This window comes from Chionomys nivalis, chromosome X (assembly GCF_950005125.1).
Source record: "Chionomys nivalis chromosome X, mChiNiv1.1, whole genome shotgun sequence".
Taxonomy (NCBI): Eukaryota; Metazoa; Chordata; class Mammalia; order Rodentia; family Cricetidae; genus Chionomys; species Chionomys nivalis.
This window is the reverse complement of record NC_080112.1, coordinates 55707968-55714371: the sequence shown is the minus strand read 5'-3', so window position 1 is coordinate 55714371 and position 6404 is coordinate 55707968. Positions and strand designations below refer to the sequence as shown.

Below are 6404 nucleotides of genomic sequence, written 5' to 3'. Positions count from 1 at the left end.
TTTAATATCAGAAACAAAAGTCAGTATACATCCCTGACATAAATGCCAGGAAAAGAAGGACTAAAAGAAAATATTCACTGAAAAGCCTAACACTTCTGAATGATTTTCGTTCATCTTTCACACCATTTTCTTAATCTAATTCCATACAATTTTATGAACACCATCAAATCCTTAGATCATTTCAAATTGTAAACTGTATCTTAAATCAATCCAAAAATTTGAGCTTCCAACTTGGTAAACAGCAGTGAAAAAACTGGCTACAAAATTTATCTGTGTACATTTAACCCCAAGTAAAACGTGTGCTAAAAGTCCCCCAAAAGATTATCAACAGCTTATTTGCAAAAAGATGAACAGACCTTTTCAATCATAAAGCAGAGGCTACCTTATACCTCACTTGTGAGTAGGACTTAACTTGGTCTTAGTACGTCCCTTGGCCTTGCCTTTAGTGCCAGACTTGGGTGCAGCTGCAGCCTGGACTTCTTCTTCCTCTTCAATCAAATCCTGCTCAGAACGATATAAGCAAACCCCAGGCAAGGCTTTACTGACCTTGGCTAAAAAGTCCATCACCTTAATCTCGGTTGCTTCAGCATAGGCTCTCGGGCCCCACAGGAACTCATAGGATGGAGGATCACTGTTTGGAACCTGACGGTATTCTATGTATTCTTCCTGCACTAGCTGCTCAGTGATGACCTTCCTAATATCCCCAAAGAAGACGTGTATGATCGCATCATAGACCCTTAATGCATTCAGGAAATACCAGACATCCTCCTCGGCAGCACAGTAGTTATTTAGGGAGATTACACTTAGGAGAGTAATCAGAATGCCCCTGGTAGGAACAACTAGCTCATTGATCCTACTTCCATCATCCTTGAAATCTAGCTTGTTCACAAGCTCATATGCTTGACCATTGTGGCTGGACTTCTTTCAGCTCAAGGCCAAACACTACATCCAATCGATAGGAGGCTTTCTTGAGGATCTCAGGGAAGTGTTCCTTGAACCTTTTGTTGATAACTTTGAGCATCTCTCCCCTCTTCATGGGCTGCTGCACTTTGTATTTGAGGAGCATGTACTCCATGAGCATTCCCGTCTTCCTTGTCATAAGATCCATCTGCATGCTTCTAGTGGAGAGTAGAGCCCAGGAGGAATGCTCATTTCCATCCCCTTGGCCCTGGTCACCCTTATCAGATCTTCCGTGGGTCACTCCCTGGCTGGCAGTGCTGCTGGGTGCTGAGCTCTCAGACTGCTGTGGGAAGTCAGCAGTGGAAGTGCTTGGCTTAGCATCTCCTGAAGCTTGATCAGAGCCAGCAGGTGACTCTGCTTTCTCTGCCTCCTTTTCTTGAGCATCCTTGAGCCCCTGGCACCTTTTCTCTCGAGCACGTGCCTTACTCTTCTGTCCCCTTGGCATGATGGCTGGTGTCAGGTACAGCAGGACAGAGTCTTGGTATTAGAATAGGTCACTGAGATACCTGAATCAGGAAAATAACGTACTATGAGCACTTTGAGCATGTTGAGGACACTCAGGCTTTCAGCAATTCCTTCCCCTCCTTGTCTAATGGAGGAGGGTCATCTGTCTATGTGTTACTTTCATTGGTTAATAAAGAAACTGCCTTGGCCCTTGATAGGACAGAAAATTAGGTAGGGGGAGTAAACAGAAAAGAATGCTGGGAGGAAGAAGGCAGTGGGGGAGACACCATGATTCTTCGACCTGAAATGGATGTAGGCTAGAATCTTTCCAGATAAGCCACCACCTCGGGGTGTTACACAGATTATTAGAAATGGGTTAATCAAGATGTGAGAATTAGCCAGTAAGAGGCTAGAGCTAATGGGCCAAGCAGTGTTTAAATTAATACAGCTTTCCTGTAATTATTTTGGGTAAAGCTAGCCAGTGGCTGGGAGCCCTTCGGGCGGCGGGAATAGGCCCACAGCTCCTTCTACACTTGTCCCACACATTATAATGACGTCAGTGTTCTAAGCACTCACTGTATTCCTCACCTCTGGTCACCTTATATATACTGTGAAGTAAAGGATGGCTGCTTTTCTCTGGTGTTTGAACACACTCAATTCTACTCACATCTAGTACTAGGCTGTTGCAATGTTTTACAGAATCTAGGAGAAAGGAAGCCCAAAGGAGACTTAAACTTGAATGACAACACCAATTCACATAACATGAATGGTGAAATCTCACAAGGCCATACTCCTAGATGAACTACTGTAGACAGTGGCTGTTACAAGTGGGAGATCCAGTCTTCTGCAGGCAAATCGCTCAGTCCTAAAACCATACACATTTAAGCAACACTAAATGGACATATTAGGTTTTATTTACATCTTTATATAATAAATGCATGTGTTTATATTATTTATTGCTTACACTATTAATGTTATTGTTACATAAAACAATATATAAAATATATGTATGTATTTGTATATTGTCACATATGTAACAATATTAATTATAAAATGGGCTATGGATTTGAGACAACATGGAGAGGAATGGGTTGGGATGGATAGAGAAGACAAGAACTGATATAAATATGATTCACACAAATTAAATAAAAAGTCAAAAGCAAAAATAATCACAGCACTCAGGAAGTACGGGTAGGAGGACTTCCATCAGGCAAAAGGCATCCTGGTCTAAATTTTGAATTATGGGGAAACCAGAGGTATATACAAAAAAAACTGACTTTAAAAAAAGAGAAAGACAAAAAAGCATAATGTGCACTGGGAGAAAACACAAACACAAGATGTGATGTTTATGCTGAATCTCACAAGGCTGACCTTTGCCCTCTTGTGCTGACAATGCCTTGGGAACAGAGCCTGTGGCTAGTTATGAGAGGTGTACATGTCCAAGTCACACTATAGAGCCTGACTTGCAGTGACCCCATTATTTTGGAAATTATTCCCTCACCTCCACATATCTTCACTGATGTTGGGTACTGGAGACCAAGGATAAAGTGGGCCTATAGGAGACCAAGGCTGTCCCCTCTCAGAGAACAGGCTCAGAGGAGCATAGAGGGCTGTTACACTTCCAGCCCCTAATTCAGGACATTTTAAATATCAGCCAGAATGTGAGTATCCCGCTCAGACATTTGAAACTGACCCTGTTTCTTTGTCTGCACTCATTTGGTGAAGTTATGGGAACTGCTGTATCATGCACACCTCTTCCCCACTTCCCTCAACCACTGCTGTATTTCCTTGCTTCCTTTAATGTTCATCCTGGTCAATTTCTCATTATCTTCTTACTTCTCCCTAACAGTACTGGAGAGTATTGACAGGAGACTTTAACACTTTCATTTCATTTATTTAATGATGTCTGGTTTTGCAGTCTTTGCCACTTTACTTGGGTCTTCAGGAATGCTAAGCAAACCCTAAACATCAGCTGTGCTCTCTGTCTATCCTTCCATTTCTGATCCTTTCCTATTTTTTTGAAAAAATTTATGCCTCCTCCCATCCCTCTTACCCCACTCCTCTCCTCCTCCCCCCACTCCTCTCCCTGTCCCTTTCCAGTCCTAAGAGCAGTCAGGATTCCTTGCCCTGTGGAAAGTCCAAGGTCCTCCCCTCTCCATCCAGGTCTAGGAAGGTGAGCATCCAAACTGGCTTTCTCTGTGTAATAGCCCTAGTAGTACTGGAACCTGGAACATGCTTTGTAGAACCAGATTGGCTTCAAACTCACAGAGATCCCTCGGCTGCTGCCTCCCAAATGCTGGAATTTGTGCCATCACTGCTGGGCTTCACTTCTGATTCTTAAGAGTAGTTTGGGAGAATATAAAAGTGAGGTACATCTCTGTGAGTTCAAGGTCAGCGTGCTAGTTCCAGGACAGGTAGGACTGCTAAACAGAGAAACGTTCTCTCAAAAAAAACAAAGAAAAAAAAAAGCATTCAGATAGGTGGGTGGTGACTGGGCACCCTTTGGTCCCTCCCAGCTGTCTGGAGGCAGAAGCAGGTGGGTCTCTGTGCATTCCAGTTCCACCTGAATAACATAGTGAGTTTCAGGAGAGGCTTCAAAGGGAAGGGAAATCCTATCTCCAAAAAAAAAAAAAAAGAAAACAAAACAAAAACAAACAAACAAAAAAACACAGAAAAAAAATCCTCTAGTCATCTCTGGTATAGAGTTCCTTGTGACTGCCATACACCTAGGCATGACTGCCCAGGTTAGGATACCTCTGACTCCCAGGGGTTGTGCTTGCTCACCCAAGTTAGGCTTCCCCCTGAGTACCACGGGATGGGCATGCCTAGCAGAGTTAGGAGTTCCTCTGACTCCCAGGAGATGGGAGTGGCTAACCAAAGACTCTGGGTATCTTTTGCACATGGCACTTCCTCTGACCAGCCCCAGAAAGGCGTTGCTATCTTAAACATCAATGTAGCTCTTACTTTTGGCTCCCTGAGACCTCCTACCCGCCCATGTTGCACATGACCAACCCCAAGCCTTTCGCTTGGGTTTTAAGCACTATCACAGCATTTAAGAATAAGTAGAGAGACCGGGCAGTGGTGGCGCACGCCTTTAATCCCAGCACTCGCTAGTTCCAGGACAGGCTCCAAAACCACAGAGAAATCCTGTCTCAAAAAACCAAAAAAAAAAAAAACAAAAAAAACAAAAAAAAAAAAAAAAGAATAAGTAGAGAGCCTAGAGGTGATTTCCCAAACGTTTAATCCTAGCACTTGGGAGGCACGGGCAGGCAGCTCTGTGAGTGCAAGGCAAGCCTGGTCTCCAAGAGCTTTTTCCAGGATAGCCTTTAAAGCTACAGAGAAACACTGCCTCTAAGGGGAAAAAAAAAAAGAAAAAGTACAGAGATAGCTGAGTTGGTTCTTCATTCCACTGAACACAAACTACTGATTTTCCTGGTGATGAAGTCCGATAGACTTCCTTTACAACGGGGCACTTTAGAGCCCAGGGCTGGGACAGCTCATGGTGGACTAGAATTCAGTTCAAGGTTCTTGCCTTACCATTTAAAAGTCAAAGGCTGGCTTTAATTGTGACCTACGAAGCCACCATTTTCAGAATCAAAGTTACCTTCTTTTTTTTTTTTTTTATTCTTTTTTAATTAAAATTTCCACCTGATCCCCGTTTCCCATTTCCCTCCCCTCCTCCCAAATATTGCCCCCTCCCCCCAGTCCCCTCCCCCTATCCCCACTCCTCTTCTCCTTCCCCCACACAATTCCCCCTCCCTCTTGATACTGGAGAGCAGTCCAAATTCTCTGCCCTGCGGGAAGACGAAGGTCTTCTATCTATGTCCAGGAAGGTGAGCGTCTAAACAGGCTAAGCACCCACAAAGCCAGTTCATGTATTAGGATCGAAACCTAATGCCATTGTCCTTGGCTTCTCATCAGCCTTCATTGTCCGCCATGCTCAGAGAGTCCAGTTTCAACCCATGCTTATTCAGTCCCAGACCAGCTGGCCTTGGTGGGCTCACAATAAATCAGTTCCACTGTCACAGTGGGCGGGTGCATCCCTCGTGGTCCTGATTTCCTTGCTCATGTTCTCCCGAGCGGGGGTCCCCGTTTCCTCTCAGAAGCATGCAAAGCTACAAGATGCCTCATATTTTCCCAGGGCAAGACTGAGTGAGAGCTAGCACAGATCCTGTGATTATTCCAGACATATTTCCCCTTGGTACACATTCAGGGTCCCTACCTTGACCGTAGACCTCTGTGAAAAGTCTCCAGCAGCCGGGCCTGAGCAGCAGAGGCGGCTTCCATGGCAGAGGCACTAAGACCCAGCTCCTCCCCTCCTCACAGGAAGTGAGGGTAAACCATATCCGACCAGGGGCGGGCTCTGAAGAGTGACAGCAGCGATGGGTTACTATGGAACCAGACTGCTGTGGAGGAAATTTAGAGGAGAGTCTGGTTTCCTTACTGTACTTCCCTAAGACACTAATCCTTCCCACTGCCTACACTTTTCTTGGGCTATGTCAAGCAGAGCTTAAAACCTGAATCTCTGAAGATCCACTTTCCTGCCCCAACCACCTCGCCTTGCTTCCATCTCTGCCATACACTACCTGAACCCTCCTCCTCTTCTCCCTGATTTTACATGTCCTGCCCCTGGTTGCATGAAAGTCTTCTTCTGTTTATAGCTTAATTCCCAGCTTTTACATACACTTCTCTACTTTCCAGCAATTCCATAACACCCCACCCCGGAGCAGGGGTGGAGTAATGAAGGGCACAACTTCTGTCTAGCAAGTCTCACCTAGGGAGAGTGAAGCTCGAGCTCCTGCCCCGTATGCACCCATGACTGCCAGCTACACACGTAACCCTCCCTTGCCTCAGTCCTTTAAGAGGAAGTCTAGATTTACTACACAGGTTGACAGCTTTGTCCTGGATCTCAGAGTGCTGTGTCCCACTCTTTTCCAGAGCCAAGTAATGCCTCAGGTTCAGGTCCAGTCTCCATGGGAAGCCACACCTTTCTGAGTCTC

At 45.1% G+C, this 6404-nt stretch overlaps 1 pseudogene; it reads right to left on the bottom strand.

Moving 5' to 3' along the window:
* Positions 1 to 390: 390 nt before the first annotated feature.
* LOC130868398 (melanoma-associated antigen B4-like) lies at positions 391 to 1405 on the bottom strand (annotated as a pseudogene).
* Positions 1406 to 6404: the final 4999 nt, after the last annotated feature.